The sequence below is a fragment of the Oryx dammah genome, unplaced genomic scaffold (assembly GCF_014754425.2).
Source record: "Oryx dammah isolate SB20612 unplaced genomic scaffold, SCBI_Odam_1.1 HiC_scaffold_29, whole genome shotgun sequence".
Taxonomy (NCBI): Eukaryota; Metazoa; Chordata; class Mammalia; order Artiodactyla; family Bovidae; genus Oryx; species Oryx dammah.
The window spans coordinates 38,310,797-38,335,617 of record NW_024070213.1 but is presented as its reverse complement, the minus strand read 5'-3'; the positions used below and the strand labels follow the sequence as shown (position 1 = coordinate 38,335,617).

Below are 24,821 nucleotides of genomic sequence, written 5' to 3'. Positions count from 1 at the left end.
TGGGCAAAAGACTGCCCTGTCTAGTTTGTGGCTATTCAATGCTAAGAAGCTGAGTGAGAGTAGATGGCAGGATCCCTGGGTCAGGAAGATTCCCTGGAGAAGGGCATGGCAACCCACTCCAGTATTCTTGCTTGGAGAACCTCATGGACATAGGAGGCTGGTGGGCTACAGCCCATAGGGTCACAAAGAAATAAGCACAGCTGAAGCAATTTAACACACATGGACAGTGTAACATTTATCTTAAGATCTAATAGAATTTTATTTGCAAAGAATCTTATGAAATGCCAGGTGGAAACAGAATCATTTCCTTCTCATTAGATGGGCTTCTTTAAAAAAAAAAAAAAAAGATTCAGGACGGACCAATGCAAGAGTCCCCTCATCCTAGGTAAACAGGATGCAAGTGCCCGGCGTTGGGGGTGCTAGCTTTGCTGCCTCAAGCGTGCCCCCTGCTGGCTGTTACTCAGGGGCTCCCACACAGCACTACTTTTGTATGAATCCCCACATCCCCACAGTAACAGCTGGAATCCCGCCATCTGAGAGAATGAGAAAGTAGTGAAGTATTAGCACATGCATGCGTGCATACTCAGTCGCTTCAGTCATGTATGACTCTTTGTGACTTGATGGACTGTAGCCCACCAGGCTCCTCTGTCCACGGGATTCTCCAGGCAAGAATACTGGAGTGGGTTGCCATGCCCTCCTCCAGGGGATCTTCCTGACCCAGGGATTGAACCCATGTCTCATGTTTCCTGCATTGGCAGGAGGATTCTTTACCTCTAGTGCCACCGGGGAAGCTCATATTAGCACATATCTACACCTAATTTCTGTTAAGCTTCCAAGCAGGGAGTGGAAGTGGGAAGTGAGGAGCAATGTGATACAGAGGAATTCTAATATCCTTGTCCAGTTGTGAGAGTCAGATGCTATGGCTGAAAATACCCTACTATTCTGAGACAAATACGTTTCCATAATTCCTTGGCCTGGCACACAAGGTTACTTAAAAATCAGATGAAACCTGACTTTTCTGCCTTCTCTCTTTTTTCTCCTCCTACACTAACTTTTTACAGCAACCAAATAAACATTGATTCTTTAAACTTTCTTTCCTTCTCAGAGGCACCCTCTCTCCTCTTTTATGCCTGTCTACTTGGCCTTCTTTAGAACCTCCCCAGATGGCCCTGATGAGCACGAAAGGTTGCAAACTACTGGCCTACTCAAGGCCCAAATCAAGTTTGACTTCATCCATGACACCTGCCCGGGCTACTCTGGGATCCTGGCACATCTCCTCCCTCTACCCATCCCCTCAGCTACAGTTTATGTCAGTCCTTGGCACATAATCATTGATTCCCTCATGTCATTTCATCTTATAATCTCCTTTTATTCTTACTTAGCACCTTCACTGTTCTTTCCCTTCCTTAAATGTCTGTGTGTCTTAATCCCCCAATTAGAGGCGAAAACAATGAGAGTTGAATCCCACTGTGTTTTCCTTTTAGTTAGGGATCAAGAAATATGTTAACTGCCTGAGAGAGGTCAGAGACACCAAAGCAAAGCCAAACCATTATTTAATCCACACAGCCAAAGACAAGCTTTGCAGGAGAGCTGCATGCCCCACAGTGCCCTGTGGTTCAGCTCTCAGAGTCCAAGCCCTCCTGCCAAGTTGCATACAAACCAGAGTTTAGGAAATTCAGCACAGTTTCTCAATCAGTCTTAGTTCTGATGAGGCAAGAATATGCATTAGGTAAACTTAGGTGTCACTTTTTGAATATTGTGTCTTAATGTTCTGAGTATCAAACCTTATAGAAATATTGCAACAACCTGAAAGAGTTCAAGCAATCTATAAAAGCTGCTAAGATCCAAGACTCAAACTGTGTTGAAAGAAAGACAACTTGGTCCAATTCTGTACAAGGGTGAAGACCACTAGATCCTTTAGTGATCCACTCCCAGGTTTTAGGAAACAAGTCAGACAAACAGGTGGTGTGGGACTGTTCTCATTGGGTAAAAATGTGCTTTCATGAAACATGCTTCCCAGTGATGCCTCCCAGTATAAACTTAAAGGAAGCACTATCATTTATAAAACTGCATCTTTATTAGGCTTCTACTTTCAGGATGTGCTATCATTAAGACACCATCCTTGGCTCTAATCAAAGCAAAGGGAATATTTTTTTTTAAATAAGCTTTTTATAATGGACATTTGGTAACCACAAGTCAGTAAAACAGAATACAGGTTTCTTTTTAAGACAAATCAAAATAAGAATCAGGAAGTTCTGGACCTCTAAGTCTCTGTTTGCAACCTCCTTTAGTGTTCAGCTATGGTATAGCTGCTCTTTCCTAGAGACTAAGACTTATGAGAATACCATGGGTCTCTGAGGCCCTTGAAGACCTAAGGATGCTTTGTGTTCTGCCTTCTATATGAGATCCTTTGTGTTTGGCCAGTATCATTATTTCATTCAGATTTAAAGAATCATATGGGGCTTCTTCATTTCATTGATCCCCCTTTTTTCAGAGCCTTCCCTGTACTTTTTGGTATCACTTGGCTATTCTTTCTCTATGTACTTACCAAAATAGTGAGAGTTTAAAATATGGTATAGATTTTGGTATCTACATTTCATTCATCTTTTTTCCCCTTGTCTAGTCATTCAATAAAGGCAATGGCAACCCACTCCAGTACTCCTGCCTGGGAAATCCCATGGATGAGGAGCCTGGTAGGCTGCAGTCCATGGGGTCGCGAAGAGTCAGACACGACTGAGCAACTTCACTTTCACTTTTCACTTTCCTGCACTGGAGAAGGAAATGGCAACCCACTCCAGTATGTTTGCCTGGAAAATCCCAGGGACGGGAGCCTGGTGGGCCGCCATCTATGGGGTTGCACAGAGTCGTACATGACTGACGTGACTTAGGAGGAGGATTCATTCAGTAAACACTAAGTATCAAACCTTGTAGAAACATTGCAACAACCTGAAAGAGTTCCAGTAAGCCATAAAAGCTGCTCAGATCCAAGACTCAAAATGTGTAGAAAGAAAAAAAATCTTGGTCCAATTTGGCATAAGGGTGAGGACTACTACAAAGAGAAAATTTATTCCTTTCAGATCAGCAAAATAACTAGGGTAAAAAGGGCAAAAATCAGAGTAGAAATAAATGAAAAAGAAACGAAGGAGACTATAGCAAAAATCAACAAAACTAAAAGCTGGTTCTTTGAGAAAATAAATAAAATAGACAAGACATTAGCCAGACTCATCAAGGAAAAAAAGGGAGAAGAATCAAATCAATAAAATTATAAATGAAAATGGAGAAATCACAACAAACACAGAAATACAAAAGATCACAAGAGACTGCTATGAGCAATAAAATGCCAATAAAATGGGCAACCTGGAAGAAATAGACAAATCCTTAGAAAACTATAACCTTCCAAAACTGAACCAGGAAGAAATAGAAAATCTTAACAGTGCTTAACATCACAAGCATGGAAATCAAAACTGTAATAAAAAAAATCTCCCAACAAACAAAAGCCTAGGACCAGATGGCTTCACAGGTGAATTCTACCAAAAATATAGAGAAGAGCTAACACCTATCCTATTCAAACTCTTTCAGAAAATTTCAGAGGAAGGTAAACTCCCAAACTCATTCTGTGAGGCCACCAGCACCCTAATACCAAAACCAGAAAAAGATGCCACAAAGAAAGAAAACTACAGGCCAATATCACTGACAAACATAAATGAAAAAATACTCAACAAAATTCTAGCAAATAGAATCCAACAACATATTAAAAAGATCATATATCATGACCAAGTGAGTTTTATCCCAGAGATGCAAGCATTCTTCAATATTTGCAAATCAATCAATGTGATGCACCATATTAACAAATTGAAAGATAAAAACCATAAGATTTTCTCAATAGATGCAGAGAAAGCCTTTGAGAAAATTCAACACCCAATTACGATCAAAACTGTCCAGAAAGCAGGCATAGAAGGAACATACCTCAACGTAATAAAAACCATATATGACAAACCCACAGCAAACATTATTCTCAATGGCAAAAAACTAATAGCATTTCCTTTAAAATTAGGAACAAGACAAGGGTGCCCACTTTCACCACTATTAGTCAACATAGTTTTGGTAGTCCTAGCCACAGCAATAAGAGAAGAAAAATAAATAAAAGGAATCCAGACTGGAAAAGAAGAAGTAAAACTCTCATGGTTTGCAGATGAGATGATCCTCTATATAGAAAAACCTAAAGATGTCACCAGAAAAATCACTAGAGCTAATCAACAAATATAGTACAGTTGCAGGAGATGAAATTGATACACAGAAATCCCTTGAATTCCTATAAACTAACAATCACCCTGCTTATTTAACTTATATGCAGAGTACATCATGAGAAACGCTGGAGTGGAAGAAACACAAGCTGGAATCAAGAGTGCCAGGAGAAATATCAATCACCTCAGATATGCGGATGACACCACCCTTATGGCAGAAAGTGAAGAGGAGCTAAAAAGCCTCTTGATGAAAGTAAAGGTGGAGAGTGAAAAAGTTGGCTTAAAGCTCAACATTCAGAAAACAAAGATTATGGCATCTGGTCCCATCACTTCATGGGAAATAGATGGGGAAACAGTAGAAACAGTGTCAGACTTTATTTTTTGGGGATCCAAAATCACTGCAGATGGTGATTGCAGCCATGAAATTAAAAGACGCTTACTCATTGGAAGAAAAATTATGAACAACCCAGATAGTATATCAAAAGCAGAGACATTACTTTGTGACTAAGGTCCGTCTAGTCAAGGCTATGGTTTTTCCTGTGGTCACATATGGATGTGAGAGTTGGACTTTGAAGAAGGCTGAGCACCGAAGAATTGATGCGTTTGAACTGTGGTGTTGGAGAAGACTCTTGAGAGTCCCTTGGACTGCAAGGAGATCCAACCAGTCCATTCTGAAGGAAATCAGCCCTGGGATTTCTTTGGAAGGAATGATGCTAAAGCTGAAGCTCCAGTACTTTGGCCTCCTCATGCGAAGAGTTGACTCATTGGAAAAGACTCTGATGCTGGGACAGACTGGGGGCAGGAGGAGAAGGGGACGACCGAGGATGAGATGGCTGGATGGCATCACGGACTCGATGGACGTGAGTCTGAGTGAACTCTGGGAGATGGTGATGGACAGGGAGGCCTGGCATGCTGCAATTCATGGGGTCACAAAGAGTCAGACACAACTGAGCGACTGAACTGAACAATGAAAAAAAGAAAGAGAAATTGAGGAAACAATCCCATTTACCATTGAAATGAAAAGAATAAAATACTTGGAAATAAATTTACCTAAAGAAACAAAAGACCTATATATAGAAAACTATAAAACACTGATGAATGATATCAAAGATGACACAACTAGATGGAGAAATATACCATGTTCATGGATCGGAAGAATCAATATAGTGAAAATGAGTATACTACCCCAAAGAAATCTATAGATTCAATGCAATCCCTATTAAGCTACCAATGGTATTTTTCACAGAACTAGAATAATTACACAATGTGTATGGGAAGAAAAAAAAAACTTGAATAGGCAAAGCGATCTTGAGAAAGAAGAATGGAAATGGAGGAATCAATCTTCCTGACTTCAAACTATACTGTAAAGCTACAGTCATCAAGACAGTATGGTACTGGCATAAAGACAGAAATATAGATCAATGGAACAATATAGAAAGCCCAGAGATAAATCCACACACCTATGGACACCTTATCTTTGACAAAGGAGGCAAGAATATACCATGGAGAAAAGACAATCTCTTTAACAAATGGTGCTAGGAAAACTGGTCCACACCTATAAAGAATGAAACTAGAATACTTTCTAACACCATACATAAAAATAAACTCAAAATGGATTAAAGGTCTAAATATAAGACCAGAAACTATAAAACTCCTAGAGGAGAACATAGGCATAACACTTTCTGACATAAATCACAGCAAGATCCTATATGACTTACCTCAGAGAGTAATGGAAATAAAAACAGAAAACAAATAGGACCTAATTAAACTTAAAATCATTTGCACAATGAAAGAAACTATAAGCAAGGTGAAAAGTCAGCCTTCAAAATGGAAGAAAATAATAGCAAATTAAACAACTGACAAAGAATTAATCTCCAAAATACACAAGCAGCTCATGCAGCTCAATACCAGGAAAACAAACAACCCAATCAAAAAGTGGGCCAAAGAACTAAACAGACATTTCTCCAAAGAAGACATACAGATGGCTAATAAACACATGAAAAGATGCTCAACATAACTCCTTCTTAGAGAAATCCAAATCAAAACCACAATAAGGTACCATCTCACATCTGTCAGAATGGCTGCTATCAAAAAGGCCTGCAAACAATAAATGCTGGAGAGGGTGTAGAGAAAAGGAACCCTCTTACATCACTGGTAGAAATGCAAACTGGTATAGCCACTATGGAGAACACTGTGGAGATTCCTTAAAAAACCTGAAACAGAAGTGCCATATGACCCAGCAATCCCACTGCTGGGCATATACACCAAAGAAACCAGAACTGAAAGACACATGTACCCCAATGTTCACTGTTGACATTAGCTAGGACATGGAAGCAACCAGATGTCCACTGGCAGACAAGTGGATAAGGAAGTTGTGGCACATATACACAATGGAATGTTACTCAGATATAAAAAATAACGCATTTGAGTCAGTTCTAATGAGGTGGATGAAACTGGAGCCTATTATACAGAGTGAAGTAAGTCAGAAAGAGAAACATCAATATAGTATATTAAGGCATGTATATGGAATTTAGAAAGACAATAAAGACAATGCTATATGCAAGGCAGCAAAAGAAACAGAGATGTAAAGAAGACTTTTGGACTAAATGGGAAAAGGCAAGGGTGGAATGATATGAGAGAATAGCACTGAAACATGTATATTACCATATGTAAAATAGATGATGAGTGCAAGTTCAATGCATGAAACAGATCATTCAAAGCCAGTGCTCTGGGACCACCAAGAGGGATGGGGTGGGGAGGGAGGTAGGAGGGGGATTCAGGATGGGGGGGACACATGTGCACCTGTGGCTGATTCATGTCAATATATGGCAAAGACCACCACAGTATTATAAAGTAATTATCTGCCAATTAAAATATATAGATTAATTAACACCCTTCCCTCAAAAAAGGGCAAAGATTTGTATAGCACATCAGTGCACTGAACATTACCAGGCCTGTTCTGTGCTGAGAATAGAAAAAATAAAATTTTCTTCCAATTTTACAGATCTCTCTCCACTACCCCTGAAATCTGTGTAATGATATAATGATTCAGGTCTAGGAGAGGACACAGGAGCAACATTTCCTGAAGGCAGTAAAACGCATAAACTTTTACTACCCAATCCCAGGTACCCATATTTATAATTAATATAATATTATAAAGGAGTCATTGGTATGATTCTGTCAAGAAAAAAAAAGAGAGACTTTGTAAAAGCCCACAGCAGCTATATAGCTACACAAGTTCATCCCTGGACCATTGCACAGACTGTTCCTTCCATGGAGCACACAGTTCACAAAGCTGGTTCCTGTCTTACCCTTCAAGTGTCAGATTAAATGCCACATGCCCAGAGAAGCCCTCTGGACACCCCATGTAATAGTAATGAGTCTGTTTCCTTCATGGATTCCTTTACGTGGATTCATGTAAATTTCCTTCACAAAACTTATGATAATTTTCAGCTGTTTCAGTGTGTATATACTTTGTCAGATATTCCACTAGAATATCAGGTCTTCACTGTCTCTCCAGTGCCAACATAGTCCTAGCTTAGAGGAGACACTTATGAAAAAAATGAGGGAGAAAAGCAAAAGACCTAGTTTTTATATGAAGAACAAATTCATTTCTTTTTTTATCCACAGATGTTTCCCATTTGCTTCCATGCCCAAGAAACAAGTTGCTGTGAGTTGACTGCACTGTTTGTCAAGTCACTGATTACAAAATTAAGCTGGGCCTTACCACTCTAGATCCTATTAGAAGATTATATTTTACCTCTGATGTATTTTCTAACTCAAAGTCTTCTGAAATTTGTAAGGTGCTGATGGTGATCAAGACTCCACCCTGTTATAACCTTTATTCCTGCATTGACACAGTTTTCATGAAGTTTAAAAATATATATATTGTGGGAACTGCAATGACTTTAGTAATCTCAGAGGTGAATGGTCATATAAACCTAATGCAATTACCATAACTTAGAGATTGTCATGGGGCCCAAGGGTTAAGTCTGCAGACACTTCCCACAAAAGGAGCTTCTATTCACACTAGGAGCTTCACTCTTGGGCGATATCCTCATGGCAACCCAAAAACCAAGGAAACTTTTTGCCTAGGTAATAATTCCTTGCAAAAGAGGATAGATGTACAGCATAAATTACTTTCCTGAAAAAATGATAAAGGTGAAACAATTGTAAAAGAGTAACTATACTTCCATTTATTTTTCTGTGGTTCAAAGAGGAGATTTCTCCTCTTTCTCGGAGCTGCCTAGGAAGTGGTAGCCATCTCCTGCTTGGCGTCACTGCCACTCTTAGACCCTCTTGAAGCCCAAAATCAGGGTCAAAAAGAGGACCAAGGAGTTCATCCAGCACCAGTCAGACTGATAATATCAAAATTAAACAGAACCATCAGAAACCCAGAGGCACTGAAACAGGGTGGGCAGGAGATCCAAGGGCCAAAGACCTTGATCTCCAACCTGGTTAGGGGAGCAACAAGAAAACAAAGTGCTTGTGGCCCAGTGGCCTCCGGAAGTTCCTGGTCCACAAACCTCAAGGAGCTTGAAGTACTGCTGATGTGTAATGTCTTCCGGTGCCGGGACTGCTCACAACATCTCCTCCAAGAATGCCAAAGCCAGTGTGGAAAGAGCAGCCCTACTGGCCATCAGTCAGCAATCCCAACGCCAGGCTGCGCAGCAAAGAAAATGAAGAGAGGGCTACTGCGCAATTTTGTGTATGTTAATAAAACCATAAAACTCGACAAAAAAAAGGTGATTCCTGGCTTGTCAGAATAGAATTCATAGAAACCAAAGGCCACAGCTTTAGACCAAAACTTCAGCAACACTAAATTTTAAGTATTTCTCTTATGTGTAGAGTACTGAATATCACATATCAGTTCTTTCTTCAAAAGTCATCTTTGAAATCAATTACAGAGTCATTCCTACTATCTGTCCCCACGAATTCTCAGGGTCTAATGTATAATTTAACCAAAAGAGCATCCACTTTCTGGAAAAATATTACTGAGATTTCTTTCTTTTATGCTTTTCAGATTTTCCATGAAGATTTATCTAGAATGGATTTGGGATCATTGTTTCACTAGAAGGCTATGGATAGCTCATGTCAGAACTTGGTTTTTGATTGTAAGAAAATAAATGAGGGCTTTCCTCGTAGTTCAGTTCCTGAAGAATCCGCCTGCAATGCAGGAGACCCCAGTTAGATTCCTGGGTTGGGAAGATCCGCTGGAGAGGGATAGGCTACCCACTCCAGTATTCTTGGGCTTCCCTTGTGGCTCAGCTAGAAGTTGCCTGCAATGTAGGAGACCTGGGTTCAATCCCTGGGTTGGGAAGATCCCCTGGAGAAGGGAAAGGCTACCCACTCCAGTATTCTAGCCTGGAGAATTCCATGGGCAGTCCATGTGGTCGCAAAAAGTCAGACACGACTGAGCGACTTTCACTTTCAAAATAAATGAAGTTCTCAAGAGTATTGACCACCAATATATTTATCAGCTAAATAAATAAATGTTCATTTGAGAATACAAATAGCTCCCTGAATGGTCTCAAATCTGTGTGCACCAAAATGCAGGAGATGCAGGTTCGATCCCTAGGTCAGGAGGATCCCCTAGAGAAGGAAATGGCATCCCACTCCAGTATTCTTGCCTGTGAAATCCCATGGACAGAGGAGCCTGGTGAGCTAACAGTCCGTGGGGTCACAAAAAGAGTCAGACATTTATCAAGAGTCAGTCTTTACCATCTGTGGGCACTAAAATGCTCACCCATCTTTTACTTGGAGAAAATAAACTGTAACCATGAGATGATTTTCAGAAGGCATCAAATATAGACTTTGGACCAGATAAACCTGAGTTTGCAGTTTGATTCTGAGTTTGTAGTACTTCCTTGGGGGAGACCCTAGGCCCTTTGCCGTTTTCATTTTTCATATAGAAACTGATGACCTCATTCATATACACAGCTTCAACCACCACCTATATGGTCTTAAATCATTATATTATCTACAACCAGACTTCTCTGCCGAGCACCAGACTCATCTCTAATTGGGTTTTACACAGTTCACCTCCGATGGTTCAATGGCACCAAAAACACAAAAGATTAAAGAGATGAATTGATTCTCAATCCTGATTAACAGCACCACCACCACTTGATAACTCAAGCCAGAATGTGAGAATTATCTCTATGTCACTTACTCCCCACAAAACATCAATCTATGAATCCTGGAGATTTTGCCTCAATTAACCTCTTTCATGTATGTCCCTGCTACATTCTCAGTGCAGCTGTTTGGGACCTTAGTGTGTGCTGTGCTCAGTTCCTCAGTCATGTCTGACTCTTTTTGTGACCCCACGGACTGTTAGCTCACCAGGCTCCTCTGTCCATGGGATTTCCCAGGCAAGAGTACTGGAGTGGGATGCCATTTCCTTCTCTAGGGGATCCTCCTGACCCAGGGGTTGAACCTGCATCTCCTGCATTGACAGGTGGATTCTTTAACACTGAGCCACCAGGGAAGCCCAATTTGAATTTAACAACTAAAGATGTTGAGAATTATTCATGTGTTTATTGGCTATTAACATCAAGCTTTCATATTAGATGTGTGTGTGTATGTTCAGCTGTGTCTGACTCTTTCTGGTTCTATGGATTGTACCCTGCCAGGCTCCTCTTTCCATGGGATTCTCCAGGCAAGAATACTGGAGTGGTTTGCCCTCCTCCAGGGGATCTTCTAGACCCAGGGATTGAACCCATGTCTTCTGCAGATGGATTCTTTACCACTGAGCCATCTGTAAAGCCCCTTGGGACCTCAATGGTCCCCTCCAATTCCTTGTCACCTTTTCTGTTAATCTGGTACATTGTGCCTCTACCTAGCTTCCAGTGGGATCTTTGCATATATTACCAGGTCACTCTCATTGAATCTTCTTCAGTTTTTATATCCTGTTCATCTGATTCCCAATGAAATCTGAACTCTCAATTGTGGTATATAACAAGGCACTATAAGTGAGCTGATCCTGGCATGCTATTCTATTTTCAACTTCTACCATTTGTCCTAACATACCAGACACTTCAGTCACACACATTATTTTTGGCTTCCTTAACAGGCCCAGCTCAACCCCTCAGATTGGGTCAATGGTGTTTCCTGGAACTTCAGTGTATTTACCAGGGGACTTTTCAATACCAAGTCTGTCTTTCCCTTAGAATTTAATTTAAGTACCTTGAGAAAGGGGATATGATTTTATCTTTGTATCTCTAGTGTTTGCTACTCAGAATAATTGTTTGACAAGTAGATGGGTGAATACATAGGTCAAAGAGAAAGGAAAGGGAGGGTATTATGAACTTTAAATTATTCTGAAAGATCAGGAAAGGTGAGGAGCATAAAGAGGTAGGAAAGAAAATAGTGGCTGTAATACAGTCCATATCTTTAGATTTCAAAATCACTCAGCTTTTATAACCAAGTAGGTAGAAGTGTAGCACTGATTGCATCTTTATTTCACAAAGACACTTAACATTTTTATGCTTCAGCTTTTTTTTTAATCTTCAAAAGAGGACATATTACTACAAAGCACTAATATGCTAAAACCTGTATCAAAGCTATGGGTAGATATTGATGATAATACTTAAAGGAAAGGTGCTATGATAAAAGAATGTAAAAGAATAATGGAGAGAATCCAAATTGTCTTTACACAATGCTGTTTCAAATCAGTAAGCATAAATTACGGCAGATGGTGACTGCAGCCATGAAATTAAAAGACACTCGCTCCTTGGAAGAAAAGCTATGACCAATCTGCTGCTGCCAAGTCGCCTCAGTCGTGTCCGACTCTGTGCGACCCCACAGACGGCAGCCCACCAGGCGCCCCCGTCCCTGGGATTCTCCAGGCAAGAACACTGGAGTGGGTCGCCATTTCCTTCTCCAATGCATGAAAGTGAAAAGTGAAAGTGAAGTTGCTCAGTCGTGTCCGACTCTTCACGACCCCCTGGACTGCAGCCTACCAGGCTCCTCCATCCATGGGATTTTCTAGGCAAGAGTACTGGAGTGGGGTGCCATCGCCTTCTCCATGACCAACCTAGACAGCATATTAAAAAGCACAGACATTACTTTGCCAACAAAGGTCCATCTAGTCAAAGCTATGGTTTTTCCAGTAGTTATGTATGGGTATAAGGGTTGGACTATAAAGAAAGCTGAGCACCAAAGAATTGATGCTTTTGAACTGTGGTGTTGGAGAAGACTCTTGAGAGTCCTTTGGATTGAAAGAAGATCCAACTAGTCAATCCTAAAGGAAATCAGTCCTGAATATTCATTGGAAGGACTGATGCTGAAGCTGAAACACCTGATGTGAACAACTGACTCAATGGAAAAGACCCTGATGCTGGGAAAGATTGAAGGCAGGAGGAGAAAGGGATGACAGAGGATAAGATGGTTGGATGGCATCACTGACTCGATGGACATGAGTTTGAGCAAGCTCTGGGAGTTGGTGATGGACAGAGAAGCCTGGTGTGCTGCAGTCCATGGGGTTGCAAAGAGTTGAACATGACTGAGCGACTGAACTGAACTGAACTGAAACATAAATAGGAAACTCTCTAAACATTATTTTTTCTTCTGTTTCTTTTAAAGTTTGTTGTTTTGAAAGTACATAGGTGTTCACATCTATAAAGAAGCAGCAATGTAACATCTATAAAGAGGCAGCAATGTGACATCTATAAAGAGGCAGCAGTGTGACATCTATTTGAAGTACATTTAATGTCACCATTGTGGCTGTTCAGTTACCCAGTCGTGTCTGACTGTTTGCAACCCCCTGGACTGCAGCACGCCAGCCCTCCCTGTCCCTCACCATCTAAGTTCATACCCATTGCATTGGTGACATCATCCAGCCATCTCATCCTCTGACACCTTCTTCTCCTTCTGCCCTCAATCTTTCCCAGCATCAGGGACTTTTCCAATGAGTCGGCTGTTCGCATCAGGTGACCAAAATACTGGAGCTTCAGCTTCAGCATCAGTCCTCCCAATGAGTAGTCAGGGTTGATTTCCCTTAAGATTGACTGGTTTGAACTCCCTGCTGTCCAAGGGACTCTTGGGAGTCTCCTCCAGCACCACAGTTCAAAGGCATCAATTCTTTGGTGCTCTGCCTTCTTTATGGTTCAGCTCTCATAACCACAACCACATGACCACTGGGAAGACTATAGCCTTGACTATAGGGACCGGCAGGGTAATGTTGGCTGAGTAATGACTCTGTTTTTCAACACAGTTATGCTGTATCAATTACTTCATATATGTACAAACAAGGGAGATGAATTTGGGGCTTGTAAAAATTAGCTTGCATTAAGTCTGAGATTTTATTTTGTTTCAAATTCACCAACTTTGTTTGCCATCATCAACAGAGCCTTATGATTGAATATATCATTGTTCAAATGAACACCCCTAGACTTTTAGAAGAAGTTGACTGTCCACACCACTAGTTATAATTAAACCATAAGGCTGGGAACTACATGTCATAATTTCAAACACAGATATTTTTAAATGCACTTAAGGGAGGGGAGAGAAGAGGGTGGGATGTATGGAAAGAGCAACATGGAAACTTATATTACCATATGTAAAATAGATAGCCAATGGGAATTTGCTGTATGGCTCAGGAAACTCAAACAGGGGCTCTGTATCAATCTAGAGGGGTGGGATGCGGCAGGAGATGGGAGGGAGGTTAAAAAGGGAGGGGATATATGTATACCTATGGCAGATTCATGTTGAGGTTTCACAAAAAACAATAAAATTCTGTAAAACAATTATCTTTCAATAAAAAAATAAAAAGAAAAAATGAATAAAATGCAGTTAATTAAAAGAAAACTTTTATTTTTGAAAGTTTCCTTAGTCTACGTTTTGTTTAATTTGTATATTCCTCTACAGTATCAGACATTCAAGGGATGCTCAATAAATGCTTAGGCAAATCATTAAACCTTCTAAGTCTCATTTTTACTCATCAAAGAGATGGGATTAATACTCACATCAAAAGTTGTTGGAGGATTACATGAGATTATGCTTTGTACTGTGTCCGGTACACAGTAACCATTCAATCAAAGGTTGCTATTATTATGTATATATCTGATCCTGGTTAAAGGGCTATTTTATCTTCAACACAGTCATAAAAATCTAAGACTGTGCATCTCATATTTCAGTTCCATAAATGGGCTAATAGTTGAGGTAGTTAGCTAGTGTTAGTTGCTCAGTTGTGCCGACTCTTTGCAACCCTATGGACTGCAGCCCACCAGGCTTCTCTGTCCATGAGATTTTCCAGGCAAGGATACTGGAGTGGGTTGCCATGAGTAACAAAACACAAAGCCAGGTTCAGAGACAAACTGGAAACTCTAAACAAACCTAGCCAGCCAATAAGGAAACACTGCAGACCACATAGCATATGAAACAAATTCTTGCCCTTTGGAATATTTTTTGGCCTACCATGCAGGATAAGGTTAGTATGGAATAATAGTTCACATTATAGGTCCAAGGCAAATAAATGTTGTTTCACGTGAGTTTTTCTCTCCATCAAGTATTTTCATAAGCTCTCCCACCTGTGACTCCAAGTATATCAAGAATCACTGACCTAGACTACTGCAAGCATAAAAGGTAGTTTATTCTTCTTATAAGCAAATTTAAAAATAAACTTTTAAAAGGTTTTCTCCCAATTCTCCTTGTTTTTCCAGATGTATTCTGAATATTCTCTCTGTGTATATTCTTTTGATCTCTCCTCAGCAGAGACACAGAACTGTTGTCCACAGTCATTCAGAACTGATCTCAACTTTGCTACTGTCCTATCCATCCATTAAACCATCATTTATAGCAATTTTCTCTGCTGTGCCCAATATGCCACCTTATTCATATTATGTTCCTTTTAAATGATGAAATGGAAGAATAAGGTCAGTGTCCTGGACAGAAGATGAGACTTTATAAACAATAGAAGGAAGATTCACTATCATCCAGTTTAGAAAAATAATTGAAAGTGATTGTGGATAGTGAACGAACAGTAACATTTTCTTAAAATACTATGAGTTAAGACAGTTTATCTCCACCAAAGATGAAATTTATTGATCTGAAGAAATCATCAAAAAGGTAAGTTGAATCTCAGGCTAAAAAATCAAGAAGGACTGGGTTTGTCAGAAAGCTTACCAAATTTTCTAATATCAAAGAATGTTTTCAGGGAAAATATCATGAACAGAAGAAAAGAACAAGAGTTCGTAGATTTTTTTACCTTCCAACAGTGACCAAAAGATAGAGACATAAAACCCTGACATTATGGAAGCCAGAAGGGCTTGTACTGTTGTGGGACAGGGTTCTGCTTAGACGTCACTGCCTCATTTTGCATGATCCATTTCACAAGGATTCACTGCATGTTGCACTAATTCCATGTTCACTAAACAATCTTTGTTTGGACCCAACCTAACAGTCTGCTTCATGTTTGAATACAGATTTCTTTTATGTCTTACCCCGCCCTCTTCCCCTTCTGTCTCTCAGCTGGGCATGCCGATAAGAAAGCCTAGGTGCTTCGTCACCAACAGTAAGTGTAAATCATGTGCTAAAACCCTCACTGCAGCCTCAGCCCCTAACCACCACCAAAACGCTGGGCTCCCTCCTTTCACAGTTCCTTCAAGACACTTCAGATCAGCTTGAGAGACCTGCACTGCTCTCTCTAGAAAGCTTCATTATGGGAATAATAAACCTTTCCATACATTCTTGGTGTGTGTGTATGTGTGTGTGTGATGATCAGTTTGGAAATTCAAATCAAATTTTGAGTGGGGATCCCTCTCAACTCTTTGGACTGACCATAGCATCCAGTCACCAAGATACTGGAAGGAGGTTTCCTTGCAGTGAAGACATAAAAATTTTAGTACCTAGGAAAACATCTTCATCCAACAGAAACATAAAACAGGGATTCTAGTTCACAGATCAATTTCTTATGAGTTTATATACTGGAAATTCATTCCATTGAATCTAATCAATGTTAAAATGATATTACAACTCAGTTTCAGAAACTGAGAAGCTGAAGGTTAGTCTTTGGAATCTGGTAACCCCTCCAACAAATCAGTACTATATAATTTCTCTTTTTATTTTATTTATTATATGGAAACACAATTTTATTCCTCTAAGAAATAAAGCACATTTCATTTGAAGGGAACAATTCTATTTTATGGGAGGAAAACTTAAATGCCTGCAGGGGGCAGTAGGTAACTTAAATGGAGCAGGCAAAAGAGAGTAGACCTAAGCGTTGTGTTAAAACGCAGAACTATCTGGCCCTATTACATTTCCTATTAAAACTCTTTACTGTGCTTTAACAAGGCATTGCAGCCAGATTTTGACCCTGTACTGTAACTGCTCATGTGAAAAGTTGCAAAATAGAAATATTAGCATTTTAATCCCTTTGTTGTCAAACAGAAATAAAAACAAAAGGCTTTTGGTATCTGCAATGTAGACACCAACTTACAGGAATGTATATAAATGGGAGAAAAATGCCACTGAAGGAACCAAGGCCTTTATTTCAACTCTCTTGCTTTGCATTTCCACTTTCATTTTTACTTTATTCTGACCAGACCCTTATATTTCATTAATTGCTATAAAATATGATAAAAATGGACTTCACTCCTGAAGTATATCCAGATGGTAATTTCAGTATTTCCAGATGTTTTTGAAAATACCAAAGTCAAAATTTCATGGAATATTTTATGGAAACTTTGAGTGATTTGATAAAAATGTAACAACTATTTGCTGAACTAGAAATCTGCAAAAACAGCTTAAAAAAAAAAAGAATTCTGGGATTCTAGAGTTATTCAGAGCTAGGTTCAAATAATTAGTAACTAACTGTGGGACTGGGGAAAGTTCATCAACCTCATCTATCCTGTGGAGAATCTTGTGAGGATTAAGTGAGATTGCATATATAAAGCATCCACCATACAGCCCAGAACAGGAAATGCTTCATAAATGTCAATTCCTTTCATTTCCAAGTTTGTCTATGTGAGTCCTTTTGAGTTCTGGTACTCTGAAATCTTGTAGGGGTTTCATAAGCCTAACGGTTCATATTTACACAGAATATTCAAATCTTCATAATCATAAAGAATAGCTTAATTGATTTAACTTGTAGAAGCACAATGATGAAACAGTAGTAGGAATTACAGTAGTGTGTTGATGCACCCATATTTGAACTTGATGTAATGAAGAAGGTGAAAGAATCAACGATGGTTATTTCTCACTTACGGCTACTCCCTGAACTACTGCTTTTCTTCTCTTGCTTTCTGACAAACCATAGAAAATCTACCTGCTTAGAAGCTGTGAAGACAAAGTTTTAATCAACCTACACAAATAGCCAAGCAAGGAGTACTCTCTATATGAGAATTCATTGTCTGTCCTCAAAAAGCATCATCAATGCACTGATTCTACAGAAGTAAACTCTGATGCTAGTCTTGCCTGGGAAATCCCATGGGCGGAGGAGCCTGGTAGGCTGCAGTCCATCGGGTCGCGAAGAGTCGGACATGACTGAGCGACTTCCCCTTCTCTTTTCCCTTTTATGCGCTGGAGAAGGAAATGGCAACCCACTCCAGTGTTCTTGCCTGGAGAATCCCAGGGACGGGGGAGCCTGGTGGCCTGCCATCTATGAGGTCGCACAGAGTTGGACACGACTGAAGTGACTTAGCAGCAGCAGCAGCAGTGAATGAGACTGAAAGCAATCAAGCTTTCTGCTTTCAACATCCTAAAGGATCTTTTCAAATTAATCTCCTTGAAAGCCTAAAACAAAGCCATTTACAAACACAGGGTAAATTCAAAAGCTTGTTAATACAATGTTAGGGGTAAATATGTAAATATATCAAAGGTCAAGTTTCAGTTCCCATAGCAATTGTAACTTAGCCACCTAACACATGTAGCAACCCAGAGTATCCACAACCAGAGGAAACATTTCTTCAGTGGCTCTAGGCCTTTCCATCTTTGAAAACTTTTGGCTATTATGTTGCATTTGTTTTGGAGTGTTTATTCACATTAAGATTTCAAAAGCATCACATTTAAGTTCTACTATTGAATGTTCTTCAAAAAACCTTTGCCTCATTTTTCAGGGGTGATGGCTTCAGCCACATTCATCCTGAAATTGTTGTCCATTTCAGCCAGGAGCATTATAAATCCATCCCTGTACTTTTATGAAGAGATATTTATGATAAACCATCCTTGGAAGGCTGTTTTTATGCTATAGCATAAGTCAGAAAGGCTTCACTGGTGGCTCAGCAGTAAAGAATCCACCTGCAATGTAGGAGATGTGCTTTCGACTCCAAGGTCAGGAAGCTCCCTGGAGAAGGAAATGGCATCCACTGTAGTATTCTTCCCTGGAAAATCCTATTGACAAAAGAGACTGGTGGGCTACAGTCTATGAGATTGCAAAAGAGTCAGACATGACTTAGTGGCTAAACAAAAACAACAATACATCAGAAAATTTAAGAGTGTTCACCACGCAGCAAGGCGCTTCCTAGGTAGCAGTGTAAAGAATCCTCTGGCCAATGCAGGACATGCCAGAGACACAGGTTTGATCCACTGGTCAGAAAGAGCCCCTGGATTAGGGAATGTCAACCCACTCCAGTATTCTTGCCTGGAAAATTTGCATGGACCAATGAACCTGGCTGGCTTTGGTCCATGGGGGTCACACAGATTTGGACATGACTGAGCTACTGAGAGAGGGCACACGCACATGCGTGCACACACAAACACACACACACCATATAGTAAAAGAACTCAAAGTGGGAAATAACTAAAACTTAAGGGCTAAAGCCAGTAAGCCTCAAACAAAGCTGAGGGATGCATTTTTATGGAACTACCAAAATAAAACAACAATGTAAACATCGGATAAGTTTTAAAAGCAGGGGTATAAATAATTTTTTATTATACACACAGCAGGAAAATAAAGACATCAAATACAGTTTCATAGTCAGATGAGAATTAGTTAGTCTGAAATTGTCTTCATTGTATTCAAAGCTCAGTGTAACAACTCAACATTATGCCAGAATCAGGATGGGAGACTGAATGGCTAGTTTATACAGTCAGAGTAAAGTGAGTGATTCTAGAATATCTAGAATAGGGGCCAACAAGATCCCCTGGAGGGGGGACATGGAAACTCACTCCAGAATTCTTGCCTGGAGAATCCCATGGACAGAAGAGCCTGGAGTGCTACAGTCCATAGGGTCACAAAGAGTCAGACATGACTGAAGTGACCTGGCATGCATGTAGGCCAAATACAGCCTGATGTCTATTTTTGTAGTTTTATTGAAGTACAGTCAAGCCTGTACTTTTACATATCATCTATGGCTGTGACAGGCACATGGAGTGATTATGACAGATACCATTGAGTTAGCAAAGCCTAAAATACTTATGGGCTTCCCTCGTGGCTCAGATGGTTAAGAATCTGCCTGCAATGCAGCCGACCAGGGTTTGATCCCTGAAGAAGGGAATGCACGTGTGCGTGCTAACTTGCTTCAGTCCCGTCCATCTCTTTGCAACCCTGTGTACTGTAGCTGGCCAGACTCCCCTGTCCATGGGGTTCTCTAGGCAAGAATACTGAAGTGGGTTGCCATGCCCTCCTCCAGGGGATCTTCCCAATCCAGGGATCAAACCTGCATCTCTCTGTCTCCTGCATTGGCAGCTGAGTTATGTACCACTAGCGCCACCTGGGAAACCAAGAGAAGGGAATACTTATACTTAAAATGCTTATAATATGGACTTCTATAGAAAATTCAGCCAAAAAACTTAAATAAAAGCAGATGTAAAGATCCATTTTCTGGATAAACAACAAGGCCCTACTGTGTAGCACAGGAAACTATATTCAATATCTTCTGATAGACCATAATGGAAAAGAATATGAAAAAGAATGTGTGTATATCATGTTGCTGTACAGCAAAAATTAATATGAAATTGTAAATCAGCAATAATTCAATAAAATAATGGAAAAAATTCCATTCCCTGAAATATACAACTCTCTGTATTTTGGCTGAGAAGTTCACAAACACACACCCACCCACACAATGTATAGACTAGAAATGACCATTTATTTTGTCCACTTTCTGACAATAAAATTACCAAATTCCAACTAAAATGTGGATATATCATCCCTTAAGAATCCTGAGAAAAGTTGATACGTGTGCCTCTTTTTCATAATCTAACCATTGATATAAAATCTATGTCTTGCTGGATTTAAACATTTAATGTTCAAATGTCTTGCACTTGAAATCCAAATAATAAAAACTATATTTATATTTTTTACTTCAGGGGTATCTTTATTGAAAGTCAAGTAGAAACAGAATTTTTATGAAAAATAATTATATAATACCCCAAGCAAAAATTTTTATCATTTAATAGCTAAGTTTTAGAGAAGTGAGAGGAAGAATGGACAAAATAGTTATATTCAATATAGAATGAAAAAATGCTAGAAGGAACTTAGTGACATGCAAAACTGATCTTGTAAAAAAAATGGACAAGAAATAAATAGTTTTATTAGCTGGAGGAAATGTGTGAATATTTGTGGAAGTTTCAGTAAGAGGAATTTAGACAAACTACTATTAAAAAAGAAAAACAGAGCCCTAAGAACAATCAAGCTATAAAACACTCTGGCAGAAAGGCTGGTAATATTCTGAATAATGAAAGCAGTTATGGCAAATGGCAAAATGATTGCATATTCTTCAGAAAAAAATTAAGCCTGGAATTATAAAACAGTTGATTTACCTTCAAATATTTTAAAAAAAAAATACTCAAGTGACTCATACACAAATCAATTTCCAACTTCTTAGATGATCAGGAGGTACAAAATAACAACCAACATGGCTTTAGCTTTCTGACAAACACATTTAGTCAGACAAATCTCATTTCTTTCTACGATACAGTGGCAAGAATGGTAGACGGAGTCAACTGAGGTCTTTTACTCAGTTGCTTATGACATATATACTGTAAGAAAGGCAAAAATGGTTTAGGAAAAACACAGACTCTCCAGGAGCTGCAATATGGAAGCCACTAGCTCCTGGTGACTATTATGCATTTGAAATGTGGCTAGTCTGAATTGAGACATGTTTTTAAGTGTAAATATATAACAGATTTTGAAGATTTAGTAAAACCATAAAACATCTCATTAATAATTACATTTTAAATACATATTTAAATGATAATGTCTTATATATCCTGGGTTGAATAAAATACATTATAAAATTAATTTCACCAGTTTTAAAATACTTAAGTGTGACTATTAGCAAACTTAAAAGTACACGTAGTTTCCATCTGTGGTTCAAATGTAGTTCAACCATATAGCCCTGTCTGAAATATGAACACTAAACCCAGTGTGGAGAATCTTTTGTCCTGTGTGAGCATCACTTTATCCTATGTAACAGAGGATGAAAAGACTGGGAGATTGGTGGGGAGGATGGGGCAGAGGAGTTCCTTGTTGGGCTATTAGGCTACCCTCTCCTGCAGGGTAGTCCAGCATTTCTAGGCTCCACCACTCATGCTTCCCCAACTCTAGTCATAACAGCCCAAGCCATCCTTCTCATGGTTTCAAATATCCTCAGTTCAGTTCAGTCACTCAATCATGTCCGACTCTGTGACCCCATGGACGGCAGCACACCAGGCTTCCTTGTCCATCACCAACTCCCGGAGCTTGCACAAACTCATGTTGAGTCAGTGATGCCACCCAACCATCTCTTCCTCTGTCATCCCCTTCTCCTTCTGCCTTCAATCTTTCCCAGAATCAGGGTCTTTTCAAATGAGTCAGTTCTTCCCATCAGGTGGCCAGAAAATATTGGAGCTTCAACTTTAATATCAGTCCTTCCACTGAATATTCAGTACTAATTTCCTATAGGATTGACTGATTAGATCTCCTTGCAGTCCGAGGGACTCAAGAGTCTTCTCCAACACCACAGTTCAAAAATATCAATTCTTTGGTACTCAGCTTTCTTTATGGTCCAGCTCTCACATCCATACATGACCACTGGAAAAATCATAGCTTTGACTAGATGGACATTTACTTCTGATTTTATGTCTCTGCTTTTCAATATGCTGTCTAGGTTGGTCATAGGTTTTCTTGCAAGGAGCAAGCGTCTTGTAATTTCATGGCTGCAATCACCATCTACAGTGATTTTGGAGCCCCCCAAAATAAAGTCTGTCACTGTTTCCATTGTTTCCCCATCTATTTGCCATGAAGTGATGGAACCAGATACCATGATCTTAGTTATTTTGAATGTTAAATTTCAAGCCAGCTTTTTCACTCTCCTCCTTCACTTTTATCAAGACACTCTTTAGTTCCTCTTTACTTTCTGCCATAAAGGTGGTCTCATCTGCATAGCTGAGATTATTGATATTTCTTCTAGCAATCTTGATTCCAGCTTGTGCTTCATCCAGCCCTGCATTTCACATAATATTTTCTGTATATAAGTTAAATAAGCAAGATGACAATGTACAGCCTTTATGTACTCCTTTCCCAATTTGGAATTAGTCTTTTGCTCCATGTCCAGTTCTAACTGTTCCTTCTTGATCTGCATACAGATTTCCCAGGAGGCAGGTAAGGTGGTCTGGTATTCCCATCTCTTGAAGAATTTTCCACACTTTGTTGTGATCCAAACAGCCAAAGGCTTTGGCATAGTCAATAAAGTAGAAGTAGATATTTTTTTTGGAATTCTTGCTTTTTCAATGATCCAACGGATTTTGTCAATTTGATCTCTGGTTCCTCTGCCTTTTCTAAATCCAGTTTGAACATCTGGAAGTTCTCAGTTCACATACTGTTGAAGCCTCACTTGGGAGAATTTTGAGCATTAACTTTGCTAGCATGTGAGATGAGTGCAATTATGCAGTAGTTTGAACATTCTTTTGCATTGCCTTTCTTTGGGATTGGAATGAAACTGACCTTTTCCAGTCCTGTGGCCACTGCTGAGTTTCCAAGTTTGCTGGCATAATGAGTGAGGCACTTTCACAACATCATCTTTTAGGATTTGAAATAGCTCCACTGGAATTCCATCACCTCCACTGGCTTTGCTTGTAGTGATGCTTCCTAAGGCCCACTTGACTTCACATTCCAGGATGTTTGGTTTTAAGTGAGTGATCACACCATCATGGTTATTTGGATCATGAAGATCTTTTTTTGTATAGTTTTTCTGTGTATTCTTACCACCTCTTCTTAATATCTTCTGCTTCGGTTAGGTCCATACCGTTTCTGTCCTTTATTGTGCCCATCTTTGCATGATGTGTTCCCTTGGTATTTCTAACTTTCTTGACGAGATCTCAAGTCTTTCCCATTCTATTGTTTTCCTCTATTTCTTTGCATTGATCACTGGGAAAGGCTTTCTTTTCTCTCCATTCTATTCTTTGGAACTCTGCATTCAGATGGGTATATCTTTCCTTTTTTCCTTTGCCTTTTGCTTCTCTTCTTTTCTCAGCTATTTTTAGGGCCTCCTCTGACAACCATTTTGCCTTTTTGCATTTCTTTTTCTTTGGGATGGTCTTGCCCCTAGGATGATTAAAAGCCAGTGGGCTAGGAAATTGTTCACAGGGTCTTTTTCAGTACTAAATTTTTATGTCTGCAGTGTGATTTTTAGAAAACTCCTTTTTTGTTTGTTTTAGTTTTATGAAAATTTCTTTTTGTTAACATATGAACGCAGTGTTTAATGACAGCCCACATGAGGGATGAACACACAACCATTTTTAGTGTTTACCCTGTATAATTTTCTAAGTTTGTATGAGGTTTATTCATCTAATATTCTAGCACTTAACACCTGCTACTTTTTTATTTCATTTGTGTACATGTCTTGTGCTCCAAATAGGATCAGAAGCTCTGATGGCAGGAAGTTTCTTATATAACCTTTCTCTCCCAGAGCAAATGAATAATAGATATCACGAAGCAAATGGATCCAGAAGTCAGGATAGCTTTCGGGATTGAGTTTGAATCTGCTATTATTTAACATTTTCAGCAGTGACTATGATGGTCATTCATTTGATCTTAACCATACACTGCCAGATACAGTATAAAAATTCATAGATTTAAATTTGACTGTCCAAATTAAACACATTCTTTTAGAACAGAAGATATGTGCTATTAATACTATGGCAATATTTTAAAATAACTTTATGGTATCATATTCATTTTCTAATTTATAAATTGAAAGAGCCCTTAAAAGTAGACATTATCATCTCCATTTTACTGAAGAGTAAATTGAGGTTTAAGGAGATTGAAAACCTGATGGCCGAATGGCCAGGATTTGAAGACCCAACTTGACTTCAGGTCATCTGATGCTGGGCTGATGGTTTTTGTGTTACTCTACAACACTGTAACATACTTTCCTTTGTATCTGTCCTAGTCTGGCTTTCCACAGAAGTTAATCCTGAGTAAAAAGATTTGAGTAGAAGTTTGGGCATGTGCAAGGGACACTTGAGGAGCAGGGATGTGAAAAGCACCCAGTGAGGAGTGAAATTAAGTCACTATATTCCCAGTCAGTGAGGTGGTAAAGAATCCACCTGCCAGTGCAGGAAACTCAGGTATCATGGATTCAGTCCTTGGGTCAGGAAGACCCCCTAGAGGAGGGCATGGCAACCCATTCCAGTATTCTTGCCTGCAGAATTCCA

At 39.5% G+C, this 24,821-nt stretch overlaps 1 protein-coding gene and 1 pseudogene across 1 annotated transcript in view; one reads left to right on the top strand and one right to left on the bottom strand.

Annotated features, from left to right (window-relative positions):
• Nucleotides 1-24,821, bottom strand: part of LOC120858522 (fatty acyl-CoA reductase 2) — a 178,056-nt gene that overhangs the window by 117,451 nt on the left and 35,784 nt on the right. The gene's annotated exons all lie outside the window — the stretch shown is intronic.
• LOC120858006 lies at nt 395-8,961 on the top strand (annotated as a pseudogene).